The following is an 18,253-nucleotide window of genomic DNA, read 5'->3' on the forward strand; positions in this document are numbered from 1 at the left end:
CCAGGAACTTAGTGGCCGGTGGTTATCGGCAACAAGAGTGTTTAGCCACATGAAGTGCAGCCAAGCGTATGCATTCTCTCTCTCTCTCTCTCTCTCTCTCTCTCTCTCTCTCTCTCTGTCTGTCTCTCTCTCTTCATTTACTGCAGTGACAAGATGCAAGTCGAGGAGTGGGTGAAATAACACCCCCCTCCTATGGATAAATTACTTAATTTTGACAGAAGCAAGTGGTCCCCTGTGTAGAACCAAATGGTGAAAATGTTCCAGAAGGCCTATAAATGCCATCTTAATAGTCAAGAGCTGCAAGAATGAGCTCATATACTTTTACCTGCTTTGAAGCCTTAGTTTTAGGTAAGTGGGGGAGGAGCCAGCAGCTACTCCCTTACCTGGGAGATGGATGAAGAGCTGGGAATGGGCCTCTAAGCCAGGGGTGGGTTAATGATGCCAGCCTTTCTGTATAAGTAATGAGTAACTTAAGGGATGCGGGCGGCACTGTGGTCTAAACCACAGAGCCTAGGGCTTGCCAATCGGAAGGTCAGCAGTTCAAACTCCCGTGACGGGGTGAGCTCCCGTTGCTCAGTTCCAGCTCCTGCCAACCTAGCAGTTTGAAAGCACAAAGTGCAAGTAGATCAATAGGTACCTCTCTGGCGGGAAGGTAAATGGCGTTTCCATGCGCTGCTCTGGTTTGCCAGAAGTGGCTTAGTCATGCTGGCCACATGACCCGGAAGCTGTACGCCGGCTCCCTCGGCCAATAAAGCGAGATGAGTGCCGCAACTCCAGAGTCGGCCACGACTGGACCTAATGGTCAGGGGTCCCTTTACCTTTACCTTTTAATGAGTAACTTAACAGCACCTAAGTGTGCATCACGCGAAAGCTTATACCCAGAACAAACTTGGTTGGTCTCTAAGGTGCTACTGGACAATTTTTTAATTTTTTAATTTATTTAGACTGCATCAGACCAACACGGCTACCTCCCTGAATCTTTAATGGCACCTAGCAGACAAATCATGGCGACAGCTTGGTGCTTTGGCATCCCTCTGGAGTCTGTAAAGGGCTGTGTTGTAAGTTTACACCTTTCATTAATAAAGCACTAGAACTGGCCATTCTGGTGGTTTTGACATCCTTCTTTCATTTCCTTGCACCAAACCACTCGCATGTGGGTCAGGACATCCTCTCTCACTTCCCACCCTCTGACCTTTTTCATAGCTCTCCCAAGTGAAACCCAGCTGAAGCAAAGATTGAAAAGAGATCAGCTAGGCACATGGTAGACAGAATCAGGGAGCTGGAAGGAATCCAGAGGTCATCTAGCAACCCCCCAGCCAATTTGGGAATTCCACTACCCCGGCATCCCTAAGTTTATATTTCTATAGTCTATAGCTTATTTAAATGTTTATAATCTCACCTTTATAATCTCCAGGCAGGTTACAAAATAGAATAAAATTGATACATAAATACCTCTAAAATTAATTTTTTAAAATACATCAAAAAAGGATCAGTAGATACCAGTTGGTTAACAAAAGAAATTCATACAGCAAAGGCAGGTCTAAACAATAGTTTTCAGAGGATGTCTGAAAAAAGGCAGGGATGGTTCCTGCCCAAACCTCTAGTGGCAGTGAGTTCCACAGGGCACCTAGTAAAGGCCAACCAAACCCTGAGGAGTGTGGAGAACCCCGTAAGAATTAAGGTGGAATATAAGGGATCAGATAGTTCTAATGTACTTTGGATCCAAGTTGCTTAGGGCTTTTGGAATTAACACAAAATCCTTGAACCTGTCCTGGAAACAAACTGGTAATGTAGGGGGGGGGGTTTGTGTGTGTGTGTTAATAGCCTACTGTTGACTGCCCTTTCCACTGCAAACTTAGGGTTGTCTCCAACTAAGTTCTACTCAGAGTAGACCCTGATCTAAGTTGGCCATGTCCATTATTTATCAACGGCTCCCCGCGGCATAGAACAAGCTTTATATACAACCCATTGCCTTTTGCACACTTACAGAGGCGTGCAAAACATTTGTTTGTTTGTTTTAATTGCTGCTTTACTGGGCTCAATTCAATGTTTGTTTTCAGCACAGTATTTTTAAAGCCCAATGCAACTTGGAGCCCAGGTACCTGAAGGGCCCCCTTGCCTCTACAGTGGTACCTTGGGTTAAGAACTTAATTCATCCTGGAGGTCTGTTCTTGAAACTGTTCTTAACCTGAGGTACCACTTTAGCCGCCGCGCAATTTCCGTTCTCATCCTGAAGCAAAGTTCTTAAACCGAGGTACTATTTCTGGGTTAGCGGAGTCTGTCACCTGAAGTGTCTGTAACCTGAAGTGACTATAACCCGAGGTACCACTGTATAAGCACCTGCCCTGCAACTGTACGCTTCCATAGCAGTATTGTTAAAAAGGTAAAGGTACCCCTGCCCGTAGGGGCCAGTCTTGACAGACTCTAGGGTTGTGCGCTCATCTCACTCTAGAGGCCGGGAGCCAGCGCTGTCCGCAGACACTTCCGGGTCACGTGGCCAGCGTGACAAAGCTGCTCCGGCGAACCGGCACCAGCGCAGCACACGGAAACGTCGTTTACCTTCCCGCTATAACACGGTACCTATTTATCTACTTGCACTTAAGAGTGCTTTCGAACTGCTAGGTGGGCAGGAGCTGGGACCGAACGACGGGAGCTCACCCTGCCACGGGGATTCGAACCGCCGACCATGCGATCGGCAAGTCCTAGGCGCTGAGGTTTTACCCACAGCGCCACCCGCGTCCGTTAGCAGTATTGTTAAGAATTCTGCAAACTGGGGTTCGGTGTGGTGGCTCCATCTCTATGGGATCAGCTCCTGGTCAAATGTAAACAAGTTTGTTTAACATTTTTGCTTTTAGTTTTGCAGAACTTATTTTTCAAGAGAGCTTTCAGTGACGGGTGACTTAGCAGTTTTATATGGGACTGATAAGGGCAGAAGGCAGGGCAGCCAACACGAAGTGGAGCCAGAGCCGAGAATAGGCGGAGCCAACTAATTTTAATTTTGCTTCCTTCCTGCTGAGGGATTACAATGTGGGGGGAGGGACTGTGGGAAGGTGTGCACACGCCACATTTTTTATTCCCATACACCTTTATTCTCACCACAGTCCTCCAAGGTAGGCTAGGCTGAAGGATAGTGATTGGCTCAGCAACGTACAACCTGCAAACTTTGCATCTGAGTGCGGCTGTGAATCAAGGACTCCGCAAACTTAGGCTAGCACTCCAACCCCTAAACCGCACTGCCTCTTCTTATATCTCCGGTGAGGCATAGATTATTTGACAGTGACATTCCCCCTGCAGTGCAGAGATGCAATAATGGGGGAAACAAACACAGCCTCTCAATCCAACTGGGATGGAATACTTTTATAGACTGGGGGCTGCAATCCAGCGATGGGCAGGGCCAGATGTAAAAGTGGGTGGGACAAGGGTGGTGAGGGAGTGGCCTTGAGGGCTCCCCCCTGCTGTTCTACAACACTCAGGCGTGCTTGTTTAAAAGACGCAACCAGCGTGCTTTCCTTTTTGCTGAGAAGACATTTCACAGCCTTTGATTTTATGGTTCCAGGAATATATTTTTTTACATGAGCAGTGATCAGGAATGGTGACAAAGCAGGTTTGCCTTACAAAACACAAACAAAGCAGGGGGGAGTCCAGGAATGCAGGACCGAAGTCTTGCAGATCAATCCTGAGCCTCCAAGGCTCTTTGTCAAGTGCACAGTTACACACCTCTCCTCCTTAGTCACCTCCGCACGTCAAGTGATGAAAGTAGCTGATAATCATCTGACTGAACACACAAGGCAAAAACTTGCAGATATGCACATTAGGTCTATGGCTGGCCTCTGAAGATTGCTCTCGATGACAAGGCATCTGAGAGGAGCATCACAAGCAGTTGGAATGTAAACGGACACCACAATTAATGCGGCTGTGACCAAAGTGTGAAAATAAATGCACATGTCCGAAAGAAACAGCTGTGTGAAAGCTTTCTGGTGATCAGTGAAAAGGTAGCACAGTATTGAGCAGCAGTGGGGAAGCTCAGGGCAAGGGCTGGATGTGGTCTTCCAGGCCTGTCTGTGTATCCCTCAGAACTCTTGCTAGGCCACACCCATTGGTCCTAGCATTAATTTGCTCCACTCGCTTTTGCCTTTTGCTCTGCCAACCCCTGGCATGTGGCCCTCAGAAGATTGCCCAGAAGCGGAGATTGCCCAGAAGCGCCGCGGAGCGCAACCCGAAAGTGCTCAACCTGAAGCACATCTAAGCCGAGGTATGACTGTAATGGAAACAAGCACATCTTACTAGGCAGGACATTCCACAACCAGGGAACAACCACTGAGAAGGCTTTGTCATGGGTCAGCAGCAACCTTAATATTACTTAATAACAAAAATAGATTTCTACCCTGCCTTTCCACCAATGTATGCAAGGCAACTGCATGGAATTTTAAAAAGGCAAATAGTGGGGGTAGACAAACCCCAATGTATATCAGGTCCCAGGTGGTAGGGAGCTTTCATCCTTCCTCCTCTCTCTCTCATACACACAGACACACAGAGAGACTATGACTTCAATCTGAATTCAGGCCCTCTGTGCCTACATTGGAAGAACGGTTCGGTTTTGCATCAAGGCTCCTCGTCTTCCAGAGCAGCTGTGATCTGTATCCCAACTAGGTCCTCCTCAAAGCAGACCCACTGGAATTCATGAACCTAAGTTAGGTAAAGGGGCCCCTGACCATTAGGTCCAGTCGTGACCGACTCTGGGGTTGTGGCACTCATCTCGCTTTATTGACCGAGGGAGCCAGCTTACAGTCATGTGGCCAGCATGACTAAGCCACTTCAGGCGAACCAGAGCAGCGCACCGAAACACCATTTACCTTCCCGCTGGAGTGGTACCTATTTATCTACTTGCACTTTGATGTGCTTTTGAACTGCTAGGTTGGCAGGAGCAGGGACTGAGCAACGGGAGCTTACCCCGTCGTGGGGATTCGAACCGCCAACCTTCCGATCGGCAAGTCCTAGGCTCTGTGGTTTAACCCACAGCGTCACCCACGTCCTACGAACCTAAGTTAGTTGCCCATAAATTTCAGTAGCTCTTCCTTAGGTAAGACTAACTGGGACTGGGAGTAGGCATGGAATAACAACTAGGGATGATCGGGTCTATTTCCAGAGCTCACAACTGTGTTTGCCAGAGGGCTCTCGTGAGGTGACGCAGGAGGAACCTGTTTCTCTGCGTGGCCCAGTTACAAAGGGCACACTCCTACCATGTCACAACCCACAAGACAGTGACCCACAAGAGATGGCAGATTATGTCATCTCTTCACCTGAGTCAGCTCTGAACGGTCTGCTATCTATCAGTGTCGTGACATGGGACACGTAAAGGAATGAAAGCTGCCATGTTGGAACTGGCTCATCAGCTAGCCAGCCTTTCTCAACCCGTGGGTCCCCAGATGTTGTTGAACTACAACTCCCATCACCCCTAGCCAGCAAGGCCAGAGCTCAGGAATGATGGGAGTTGTAGTCCAACAACATCATTTTTAAAAAAGTTTTGATCAGCTAAAAATCACTCCTAGGTAATCATAAACATTTTTTTTTAAAAAAACCCCAAATGATTAAGATGAATGTGGGAAACTTTTAATTTATTATTTAAATTTGAATGCTACATTCCCTATAAACAGGCTCAAAGTGACTGACAACAGAGCAATAAAAATGCAAGTCAATTGTTACAATAACATTCAAATACTAAATCATTTTGAAACTTTAATTCGACAATCCAGCAAACAACTCGGTTTGATTTATATGACCATTATGAGGACAATTAAGAAAAACAAACTGTTCTGTAACAGTCAGCTGGTGGCTTGCTTAATTTTTGCATTGCTCTTATTTTAATTGTTGTTAGCTACATTTTAAAAAAATAAATGAAATTGCAGTATAGAAATATTCTTATCTTACTATATAAATTTAAGGTGCCATCATGCTCTGTGGTTTGCATGCTGAGATGTGCCTCTTCCAAACCTCTGTTAAATATGCCTGCAGCAGGGTGAGTGGGGGGGCACTACACACACCCGTTTAGCAAGCCACTCTGTGAAGCACCTCCAGGTCTTTTAAAGGTAGGCTGGGTGGTGGAGCTTGGGCCAAGCCAAGCCAGCAATGGGGGAATAGGTGAGGAAGTGGGCAAGGTGTAAAGGGAGCAAGGTCTGGCCAGCTGTGAGGGAAGAGCAAAGAGATAGGGTGCAGCCAAGGGGGGCAGGGAGGGGCAGCTGCCCGCCAATAAAAAAAAAATACAAACTGAGGTTCTCTAATTGGGATGCAAGTGGCGCTGTGGTCTAAACCACAGAGCCTAGGGCTTGCCCATCAGAAGGTCATGGTTCGAATCCCCGCGATGAGGTGAGCTCCCGTTGCTCGGTCCCTGCTCCTGCCAACGTAGCAGTATGAAAGCATGTCAAAGTGCAAGTAGATAAATAGGTACCGCTCTGGTGGGAAGGTAAACGGCGTTTCCGTGTGCTGCTCTGGTTCACCAGAAGCGGCTTAGTCATGCTGGCCACATGACCCAGAAAAACTGTCTGCGGATAAATGCCGGCTCCCTCAGCCAGTAAAGCAAGATAAGCGCTGCAACCCCAGAGTCATCCACAACTGGACTTAACTGTCAGGGGTCCCTCTACCTTTACCTTTTTGCCCCCTCTAACAAAAGGCCTGTCCCCCCACCCCAAAAAAATCCTGGCTATGTTCATGGGAAGTGATGCAAGCAGAGCTGTTAGCCCCTAGCAAAAAAAAAAAAAAAAAAAAACAACCATAAAATAAACATGGAACCATATTAATTAATGACAAAATTAATTGACTATTGTGAGTTGAAAGAGCTTCAGGCGACAAGCCCTGTCTTAGAGGCTTTATTCCCTTAGAAGAGAGAATGTTTCTTCATAGACAAGGCTTGTTGTGAGATCTACAGGCAATGCGGGGATGGGGTGGGGTGGGGTGGAGGGTGCTATCTGAAGAGAGAGGATGCAGGCTGTGACACATACACAGAACCCCACGCAGCACAGTCTCTTCCAAGAAAAGACATTCCCTCTTCCTTTAGCAGAGAGGAAACCTCTTCTAATATGATGCCTGCACTCACATGTGCATGGATAACTGTGCAACACAGGGAGATGGGTAACTGGTGACTGGCCTAGGACCCTCGTACCTACGCGACCGCCTCTCCTGGTATGCCCCACGGAGAGCCTCAAGGTCCATAAATAACAACACCCTAGTGGTCCCGGGCCCTAAGGAAGTTAGATTGGCTTCAACCAGAGCCAGGGCCTTTTCAACACTGGCTCCGGCCTGGTGGAAGGCTCTGCCTCATGAGACCAGGGCCCTGCAGGATCTGATTTCTTTCCGCAGGGCCTGTAAGACAGAGTTGTTCCGCCTGGCCTTTGGCTTGGAGCCAATTTGATTCCCTCCCTCCCTCTCTTTCTTTTTTCTTTTCCTTCTCCTCCTGCTATGAGGCTACATTTTAATATTTTAATGTTCCATTATTTTAATGTTCCATTATTTTAATGTTGTATTCTTTTGTTTTTAAGTTGTAATCATTCATCTTGTTTTTATTATTGCTTGTAAGCCGCTCTGAGCCCGGCCTTGGCTGGGGAGGGCGGGGTATAAATAAAAAAATATTATTATTATTATTATTATTATTATTATATGAAAAGAGGCATTATATTCTCTCTCTCTCTCTCTCTCTCTCTCTCTCTCTCACACACACACACACACCTCTTTAATTAACAATACTGTTGTCTTGACCCACAACTTAAGTGCCGCTATGTGTCCATCTTTTATAAACAAAGGATGCTCTCCTCACTTTGGACCGTTTGTAGTTTTTGACAGGTGAAAAGGGATACAGGATTAATCAATGAAACAGTTAATCAACTAAAACAGAGTAGTATCCCAACTAAGTTCTACTCAGAGTGGACCCACTGAAGTTAATGAACATGACAAAGTTTGGTCCATAATTTTCAATGACTTGACTCTGAGTGAAGCTTACTTGAATATGATCCTCAGTGATTAATCAAGGTTTCTCAAATCAGCCAACAGGTTCAATACTAATAACTGAGGCTACGAAACCAGTGCTCCAACCCACCATCTGTGATTCTAACTTTGCACAGGGTTGTTCAAGATTGGAGGCAGCTTGGGCGCATTCTCAGTTGGCACCCCCTTGCTTCTTGCAAGATAAGGGGACCCACAGAAGTTGTTCTGCCCATGCAACGGGTCAGGGCAGCACTGCATTTGATATCAAGCTGAGAATTCAGCAATCTTGAGAAACTCACTGCTCAAGTTTCTGGCCCTCGTGAAAGAAATGTGTGAGCTGTCACTGATGAAATCACCAACACTCGTGGGAGGGGTGGTCATAGCTCCTCCCTGTAATTAGCAGAAGTTTAGCTAATTAGTACTTGTTGCACAAGTGCATTTTACCTGACACAGGATTTTAGATGAATGCGCTGCAGGCATGTGCGTGTGTATTGCTACTTGTAACCCCAAGCTCCATGATCAGTGCAAGATTCCAGGGGTTGCAGAATCGCTTGCCAGGGTCTGTGTTCCCTTTTGGAGAATGAGGTGCAACAGAGACTGTGGTGTCTTTGTAATGTTGTTGTTGTTGCTGTTGTTGTTGTTGTTGTTGTTGTTGTTTAGTCGTTTAGTCGTGTCCGACTCTTCATGACCCCATGGACCAGAGCACGCCAGGCACTCCTATCTTCCACTGCCTCCCACAGTTTGGTCAGACTCATGTTTGTAGCTTCGAAAACACTGTCTAACCATCCTGTCCTCTGTCGTCCCCTTCTTCTTGTGCCCTCCATCTTTCCCAACATCAGGGTCTTTTCCAGGGAGTCTTCTCTTCTCATGAGGTGGCCAAAGTCTTGGAGCCTCAGCTTCAGGATCTGTCCTTCCAGTGAGCACTCAGGGCTGATTTCCTTAAGAATGGAGAGGTGTGATCTTCTTGCCGTCCATGGGACTCTCAAGAGTCTCCTCCAGCATCATAATTCAAAAGCGTCAATTCTTCGGTGATCAGCCTTCTTTATGGTCCAGCTCTCACTGGGTGCTAGTAGGCAGAGGCAAAGGCCAGGTTTAGTGTTCCAACATTTAATGATATATGCTGAAGGGAGGTCCTGGAGTCACTTAATAGCAAGAAGGAGGAGAGGCAGAACTCCAAGTGAGCTGGGGATGATATATCCCCAGAGGCTTGAACAATGAGATAGAGAAGATGGCTTTTTGCTGTCCTTTGAAGTAAATGCTGCACTTATGGGAGAAGCAGCCAGAACCTCATAGCACATGAATGCTCAGAAATCCCTCCATCTAGGTGCAGGTTGTATATATGTGTAAATAAAACCATGTATTACAAAGACTCACTGCAGATGGTGACAGCAGACACGAAATTAAAAGACGCCTGCTTCTTGGGAGGAAAGCAATGACAAACCTAGACAGCATCTTAAAAAGCAGAGACATCACCTTGCCAACAAAGGTTCGTATAGTTAAAGCTATGGTTTTCCCAGTAGTGATGTTTGGAAGTGAGAGCTGGACCATAAAGAAGGCTGATTGCCGAAGAATTGATGCTTTTGAATTATGGTGCTGGAGGAGACTCTTGAGAGTCCCATGGACTGCAAGAAGAAGGAAATCAGCCCTGAGTGCTCACTGGAAGGACAGATTCTGAAGCTGAGGATCCAATACTTTGGCCACGAGCAAGCCCATTAAAATTAATGGACATGACTAATAAGGATCAATTAAATTAAATGGTGGTAGACAGGGCTTTTCTCAGCTGGAAGTCACTTCCAGCATCTCTTAGGTAGGCACCATTGCCATTCTAAGAGAACAAGGGAGGTGTTCATTGTGAGTTCCAGCACCTTTTTCTCTAGAAAAATAGCACTGGTTGTAGACAACTCAGAAAGATCTGTGAAGTTTGAGCTGCTGGACCAAACTACAGCTTATTGTGATGAATTGCTCATTTTGAAAAATAAACTAATGTTGCTTTGGAAAAACACCTTTCATATTGCCAGTTAGATACCTGAATCTGGTGCTTGGGAGGTGGGTGGTGGGTGGTAGGGCTGGGACACACATAGGATGATCCTTAAAACAAGCCCTATGAGTCAGGAACCCAAGCTGGTGGCCATGAATGACCTGTAACCCCTGGTTATGAAACAGACAAGTGCTACTCTCCCCATTTCCCAGGTGGGAAGGATGAGGCACAAAGGAGACATGCTCTTTCCCCCAAGCCTGAGAGTGATTCAGACTGCTGAGTAGCACCTCCTGGTGTCCAGTCTCATGATCAACTCAATGCATTGGATTCTACTGAGGAAGGCAGGATATGACCCTGATGATTCAACACAGGTGATCCTCTAGTGTTTGGTGAGATAAGGCTGGCTTTGGGAGGCAGAAAGGACTGTTATTAGGCTATTACAAAATGAGAGCCCTTCCCTTCAAAGGGGAACTCAGAACCAGTGCTAGAGTTAGGTGATTTTAGTTTCAGAGTAGATCAGAGTTTAACGGTCTTCAAGGCAGTATGTGTGCTTCTTCAGATGGTAATGTGGAATCACAGAACTGTAGAGTTGGAAGGGACCCCAAGGGCCATCTAGCTCAACCCCCTGAAATGCAGGAGTCACAACTAAAGAATCCCTGACACATGGCTGTCCAACCTCTGTTCTCTCCCCACCCGCAGTTCCCATCATTCAGAGGCATACCACCTCTGACAGTAGGGTGGGGGGTACATACTAACTGTGGCTCCTAGCCACCAATAGTCTTAACCTCCATGAATCCACTAAAGGTTTCTCCTGCCCGACCCACCAACTAAAGTAATCGTAAGAAGAGCCCTATTGGATCCTGTAGTCCTTATGATGGAGGCTCAGTGGTTTAGACCACAGCACCACCCAATCCCTATTGGAGGCAACGGGCAAGGAGTCTGTTGGAGGTGGGTTCAGTTCACCCTCCGCATGGGCTGTCCTGGCACACCACCCTGTCTTGCTCCCCCAGCTGCCCAGTCCACCAGGGGGACACAACACTTGCTATGCTGTGGGCACCAGCAACCCACGCTACATCACTGATTGAATGGCTCTGAGTTCAGGTATTCTTTACGTGAGATGGATAGGCATAATTTGGTGGTGAAATCAAATGGCAGGTGGGTGGCACTGTGGTCTAAACCCCTGAGCCTAGGACTTGCCGATCGGAAGGTTGGCGGTTTGAATCCCTGTGATGGGGTGAGCTCCCATTGCTCGGTCCCAGCTCCTGCCAACCTAGCAGTTCGAAAGCATGTCAAAGTGCAAGTAGATAAATAGGTACCGCTCCAGCGGGAAGGTAAGCGGTGTTTCCGTGCGCTGCTCTGATTTCGCCAGAAGCAGCTTAGTCATGCTGGCCCCATAAACCAGAAAAACTGTCTGCGGACAAACGGCGGCTCCCTCGGCCAGTAAAGCAAGATGAGCACCGCAACCCCAGAGTTGTTCATGACTGGACTTAACTGTCAGGTGTCCTTTACCTTTTTAATGCCAATTTGGGAGTAAAAATTCCTCCCCACCCTTCTGTTCATAAAGAGGACATCCAGAATGTGCTGGAGGGCAAAACAAGGACAATTTGTTAATTTACACACATGCTCCACATTTCTTTAAAAAGCTTTCTGCTCTTTAATGAGGGTTCCATGGAATCAAAATGAATACATACAGCTGAAAGAATATCCATTATCGCGTCTAAAGATGCTTCCAATCTATGTGCAAATCAATAGGTATGTATTTATAACATTCACTGTAATAAAAACGATCCAGTCATTTTAATAACTTCTCCTTAAATCCATTTTGTTTTTGTTTTAAATCAATGCAGATGCCTTGATTGTTGTGTATCTTGAATGTGAAGCATATTGACTACAATTCTCTCTGTTCCACAGACAGAGTGTTCTTGAGTATTGTTGATCATCCATTTTATTTTTTTATAATTGTTGTTGCAGTGACCATAATTAGTTAAAAACACAAATATTGATATACTGAACACATTCTTTAGGCATGATAACTAGAATAATGTCTCTATCTTTCAGGGATGCTCATGTATTTTTTGATTCTTGGTAGAGAAGAGGGCTGGGGGACTTGCTTCAGCCAGAGGGCCTCGATCCCTTGGGAGGGGGACACATACCGGGGTGAGCAGGGCTGTGAACTGATGTGGGTAAAGCAATGAATGCACACTTTAACTTTGTGCAGTGGGCTAGCTCCTCCAAAACTCACATAGAATCATAGAGTTGGAAGAGACCACAAGGGCCATCGAGTCCAACCCCCTGCCAAGCAGGAAACACCATCAGAGCACTCCTGACATATGGTTGTCAAGCCTCTGCTTAAAGACCTCCAAAGAAGGAGACTCCACCACACTCCTTGGCAGCAAATTCCACTGTCGAACAGCTCTTACTGTCAGGAAGTTCTTCCTAATGTTTAGGTGGAATCTTCTTTCTTGTAGTTTGGATCCATTGCTCCGTGTCCGCTTCTCTGGAGCAGCAGAAAACAACCTTTCTCCCTCCTCTATGTGACATCCTTTTATATATTTGAACATGGCTATCATATCACCCCTTAACCTCCTCTTCTCCAGGCTAAACATGCCCAGCTCCCTTAGCCGTTCCTCATAAGGCATCGTTTCCAGGCCTTTCACCATTTTGGTCAAATATTCTCTGTTCTCTATTCAGGCAAGCAATAGGCATCATCAGAGTTCAAGGACACATCCCAGCCAGGCAAAAACACTCAAGGAGGGTAAGAAGCAGGGCTGGTGAGGGGTGTGGCCTGGGGACAGTCCTAAGGGCCAGACAGAGAGACTTGGAGGGCCACATTTTGCCTGTGGGCCTGAGAATCCCCATCCCTGCATGGGCGTAGCCAAGGGGGCTGGGTGGGGCAGGCAGCTGCTGCCTTGATCAAGTAAAACAAGTGAAATACTTAACGAACTGACCAATCACGTCAGTTCCGCCACCCACAACAAAAGTCCTGGCCCCCCCCCCCCGGGAGATAGAACAAAAAGCTTGAAATGTATTGGGCAAACATACAAAAAAACCCTCTTGATTGTTGAAAGTGATGGCGGGCCTCCAGATGTTGCTGTACTACAACTTCCATTGGTCTCACTGTCTCCAGGAATGATGGGAGTTGTAGTCCAACAACATCTGGACGGCCTAGAGTTTCTCATCTCTACTCAATGATACCTTTATGTGATTTCCTCTTAGGTTCAGTCCTGGATTCAGTTGCAGATTGAATTGCGATGAAGGTTTCTTTAAAATCACACTACAGGTGTCAACAGGATTACCAGTGCTAAGATGGCTGTGTTATCAACCACATCATTAAGTGTGTGCGCGCCTGCAAATGGCTACCATTAATAACTTAATTATCACCATCTGGAGTTTTTCTGCATTTTGTTGCCTCTTGATGTTGCTGTTTACAACTTTCCCCACCCGTGTGTGTGTGTGTGTGTGTGTGTGTGTGTACCAGGAAGTCAGAATATCCATGCATAACCTGAAGAGCAGATTTGTTAGCCTTTAAAATTAAGGGATCACAATTTTCTGTGTTGATTTAGCAAAATGCAGCCTCCTGGCACTTTAAAAATTAACAAAGGCATTCAGGATCAACTGACAAGGGTGAAGCATTTCCACATATTTGATCCTACATAGAGAGAAATTAGCCACCTTCCCCATCACAACTCACTTTCCTGTCTCTCAAGCCCATGTGTTTTGGTTTTGAAAGGTGAGCACGGGGTTGTTTTTTTTAAAAAAGCACCGCTGCCTCCCTCCAGTGGGCAGAGACAATATTACAGCAGCTGCTTTTTAAGATTTGGGAATCCCTCATGTTGAAATAACCAACTTTTGAATTAGAAGTCTAAAACCCTTGGGAAGTTTTTCAGGCAAATTCCCTCCACTTGCCCAGATCTCCTAAATTAACATGTCTAAAGGAAGCGGGTGGCGCTGTGGGTTAAACCACAGAGCCTAGGACTTGCCGATCAGAAGGTCGGCGGTTCGAATCCCTGCGACGGAGTGAGCTCCCGTTGCTCGGTCCCTGCTCCTGACAACCTAGCAGTTTGAAAGCATGTCAAAGTGCAAGTAGATAAATAGGTACCGCTCCGGCGGGAAGGTAAACAGTGTTTCTGTGCGCTGCTCTGGTTCGCCAGAAGTGGCTTAGTCATGCTGGCCACATGACCCGGAAGCTGTACGCCGGCTCCCTCGGCCAATAAAGCAAGATGAGCGCCACAGTTCCAGAGTCGTCCACAACTGGACCTAACGGTCAGGGGTCCTTTTACCTTTAAAGGAAGTTTAAATGAAGAGGGTGGGATTTTATGCTTTGAGGACAGCTGTGTGGGGATCCTTCAGCCCTGTTTAGGGAAGCTTTTAATGTCTGATGCATTACTGTATTTAAATATTTTGTTGAAAGCCAGCCATAGTGGCTGGGGAAGCCCAGCCAGATGGGCGGGGCATAAATATTATTATTATTATTATTATTATTATTATTTCCAACCATCTTAGGGACTCCACTCTGGATTTGTGTAGGATTTGCTCCTGAACCTTTTCTTCTCGTGAAGATATCCCATAGGGCAGCAAAGGAATAGGATCAGAGTTTTCCTTCTCCTGGATAGAAAGGAGTAAATGTGCCTCTGAATTGCAGTTGCTTTTCAGAGTCTCAGATGGGGACGGTGCTGTTGCATTTGCTTCCTGCTTGTTGTTTTCCCAGGGGCACCTGGCTGAGAACCAGAGGCTGGACTAAGAGCTCTTCTTATGCCAATCCATGTCATTTTTTTCTTTTTCTTTTAGTAACTTGATCCTGTGTTTTTATTATGCAATTTGCAGTTGACCTGCTTGAATATCTTTTTCTCTCTTTTTCAAAAGCAAAGGCAAAAATATGCACGTTTTAAAATAACACAAACTCTCCCCACCCCACTTACAGCTGGTGTGTGAACACGCGGCCATCCTTACTGAGGCTGCCTCCTGTTCAGTTTGTTTGATGTGCTTAAGGAGAGGTGAAGCCAATCTATGGCTCTCATCCGACTGCAGGAAGAAGCCACGTGACATGAAGGAAGCCTCTGAGAAGCTCTCTCCCTTGGCTGAGTCAGTCAGCTAGTCCACACTCCTCCACATCCCAAGCACTTTGCAGATTTGTCAGATCCAGCTACACTCCTATATGCTTAGGGAAAAAGAACTTTGTCTACCCTTCTGCAAGCTCCAACTCCCACTAAGCCCCAGCCAACCAGTGGTGTAGGAAGGGGTGGGTGGTGGGTGCGGGCCGCCCCAGGTATCATCATTGAGGGGGTGACAAAATGGCAAAAATATGTGTTTTAAAAACTGGGCTCACCAAAGGGTGCAACCCTTTGTTGCGGTCTCTAGGATAATCCAGGAACAGGGGTTGAAGTTGTACTGTAAGGTTATATCCTATTACAAAATCTGGAAGTAAGAATTGTTGGAGGAAATGCGGAGTGATGGGAACGTACAGTCATATGTGTTGGGATTGTCTGTTAGTTAATAAATTTTGGAAACAGATTGGTATAGAAATATTGGGAATTGTGGGTAGGAAGGTAGGAATATCTAAATTAATGGTTCTTATTAGTCTGAGTAGCAGCAAGTTAAAATCAAAAGAGGAATGTAAATGGGTAAAATTTATGGTAACTGCAGCCAGACAGGTTATAGCAAGGAATTGGAAAAATGCAGGAGAGCTAGGGGTGAACCAATGGAGGAAAAAACAGAATAATATTGTAATTTTAGAATATCTAACTGTGAAGATACACAGAATGAAAAGGTTTAAGGTCAGCGAGAAACAGGAGGAATGGTTTGAGAAGATACTGAATTATTTGGGTAGGTTTGAACAATTTGGGGAAATTAAAATATAAAAATTAAATAAACCTTGTGGATGGAGGAGTGTTAACGTATATAAAATTGTACATATGGTTGATTTGAATATGTTATTATTGATTATGTATACCCAATGTATCAGCAGCCTGGGGCGTTTCACTGTGTTTGGTTGTTGGTAAAAAAAGTTTTTATAAAAAATTTAAAACTGGGATGGCCCTTTTTTTTGAAAAAAAATAACTCCCACACCCACCGCACCCCCTACCTACAAAACTGGTAGCTAGGTGAGGCGGGGGGCACTGGGTGTCACACTGCAGGGCCTGCAGCATGGCTGAGCCAGGCAACTCTCCTGAGGGGGAGGCAGCGGGCAGACTGCCTGCAAGCTCTGCTCTGCTCTTTCAAGCGGCACGGGGCTTGTATCTGCCCACTGCCTCAGCCACCCTACAACTGAGGGGGAGGCTGCAGAGAGGCTCCACGCAGCGTGCCCTGCAAATCAGTTTCATTTGTTGAGACATCAGGAAGAAAAGGGGTGGAGGGGGGAAGATGGGTGGGGGTGGGGTCTGGTGGCGATGTTTCTATTTTGCTTGATGTATGTAGGGTTTGGTGTCAGCATTGCTTGTGCTGTTCACTTGTGTTCCTTTGGTGGTGAGAGAGGTTGGGGTTGGCCTAGGGTGTGGTTGTTTGTTTGTGGTTGGCTGTGGTGAACTTAGTTTTCGTCTGTGAGTGGGGTGGGTGGGTGTTTTGGATCAGGTCAGCCATATTGATTTGTATGCTGTTGGTGGATTATTGTCATTGTCTTGTTGGGCTGTGTATGTGATAAAGGGGAGCCATACCGGGGTGAAGGCGTATTCTTCTGTTTGTCCCCGTGTCAGTTTCAGTTTGTTGGTTAATTTTTCTGGTAGGGCTGTTTCCCATACTATTTGGTACCATTGGTCCATGCTTACGCTTGACAGGTCTCCCCAGTGTCTGGTTATGGTGTTTGAAAGTTGCCTCTGAATGTGGTGGATATCCAGAGGTGATAGAACAGGCTGCACCCCTTCAAGGTGCAGAGAAGGAATGTCATTTATATATGATTTCTTAGGTAGAAAGATATTGCTAGGGACTGCTTGCTCCACTCGCTAACACTGCTTACTTTCTAAATTGCTCTGTGTAGCTTCCCTCTTCAACATCTCTGCAGGCTTGTTTAATGGAGCTCTTCACACAACAGCTTGCTAAACTGCTGTGTGACGCACCTGCTGTTAAATCTTACTGTAGATGCCTTCCTCACTCTGTTAAACGCCTTGCCTGGGTCTGCCTGCCATTCCTTATGCTGCAGTTGGTACGGCCACACTACCTAGTGGTGGCCACACTGCAGAGCGTGACAACAGCCGTACTTCTTTGAATATAGGAAGATATTCTATCAACACAGCAGTTCCCTAATGAACTGTGGACCACTTGGAAATTGCCACGTGTCTTGGTGGACCACCAATACCCTTTTGACTGCTGTGCCGAAAACCACATGCCTGAGCCTGGGCTGTTGAGAGGCGCCCCTAGTCCCTGGTACATTTGGAAGAGACAAATGAGTCAACTTCACCTGCAAATGTAATATGAGTATCAGAGTCCCCTGGGCAGGGCTTTGTTAAACCTGTTTGTTAATCTGGCCCTGATCAAAAGAGCTTCATATCTCCGTTACCAGGGAGGGAAAGGAGGTCTCAGGCCAAGTAAACACATTCTCTCTTGTTCTGCAACTTTTCCAAGTGTGAGCTGGATGAAGTTCGTGGACCACAGTTGGAGTGCTTCTAAACTAGTCCACCAAAAGGGAGCATTCTGGCACATGGCTTATTCTGTGTAGTGCTAGTTTTCTGACGAAGGGAGATTTTTAAAAAGGCAGCAGGGAAAATTCAGAGCTGGCTCAAGCCATTATTCTAGGTGTACTCTTGCACAATAACTATTATTTGGATTTTTTTAAAAGTGTTTCTGAGGATGCAAAGAGTTAGACCTGGGGGCACAATGCAGCCTGCAGGTCTTTCCATCTGGCTTTTGGAACTTTTTAAAGGCCACACCCCTTACTCAGCCATGATTTACACATTCCTTGATTGCTTTTGCCTTGCTGGAATATATCCTTAGACTCCTTAACTGCCCACTTTTGCCTCTTTCTGCCCAACACTGGCATATGGACCCATGGAAGACCCAGAAGGGAATGTGGCCCTTAAAGGTGGGAAAAAAGTTCTCTACTCCTGCAATACAGTGTACTAATTCCAGGACAGCTGCTGGACCCAAGGAAATCCTGACACACAGCCACACACCCCCCCCATTTTTGTTGGCAGGTAACAGGACCCACCGCTGACCTTCTGATCAGCAAGTCCTAGGCTCTGTGGTTTAACCCACAGTGGGTGGTGCTGTGGGTTAAACCACAGAACCTAGGACTTGCCGATCAGAAGGTAAGCAGTTCGAATCCCTGCGACGGGGTGAGCTCCCGTTGCTCGGTCCCTGCTCCTGCCAACC

The sequence above is a fragment of the Podarcis tiliguerta genome (genome assembly GCF_965153285.1).
Source record: "Podarcis tiliguerta genome assembly, chromosome: Z".
Classification (NCBI taxonomy): Eukaryota; Metazoa; Chordata; class Lepidosauria; order Squamata; family Lacertidae; genus Podarcis; species Podarcis tiliguerta.